Source organism: Penaeus monodon, chromosome 29, assembly GCF_015228065.2.
Source record: "Penaeus monodon isolate SGIC_2016 chromosome 29, NSTDA_Pmon_1, whole genome shotgun sequence".
In the NCBI taxonomy this organism is placed as follows: domain Eukaryota; kingdom Metazoa; phylum Arthropoda; class Malacostraca; order Decapoda; family Penaeidae; genus Penaeus; species Penaeus monodon.
In genome coordinates, this window is record NC_051414.1 from 9,460,404 (window position 1) to 9,460,735 (window position 332).

General features: G+C 34.0%; 1 protein-coding gene across 2 annotated transcripts in view; it reads left to right on the plus strand.

Moving 5' to 3' along the window:
* LOC119591940 (sugar transporter SWEET1-like) overlaps positions 1-332 on the plus strand; it is a 16,764-nt gene that overhangs the window by 3,591 nt on the left and 12,841 nt on the right. The window lies entirely within an intron of this gene.

Here is a 332-nt window from a genome sequence, read left to right on the forward strand (position 1 = left end):
TTAGGGCTTTCTTGGATTTACTAAATAAGGGATTTCTTTGATTCATTTTGCATAGATAATTGCAATACTAAATGCAGAAAGGAAACATTAAATGTGGTAATGTGAAGAAGTTGAAGTCAGTCCCATATAATTTTTTTTTTTTTAATGGGATAGCATTATTTTCTCATAAACATCCCCCCCACACAAAAAAAAGACACCTCCCACTAGACCTGTACTTATTGTAATAGATAAATTGCACCACTGTAGAAATTCAGTTTTTAATTCCCCTCCCTCTCATGAGCCTGGCCCTGATTGATGTTACAAAGCATGTTGATATACGTGAGAAATGTTAC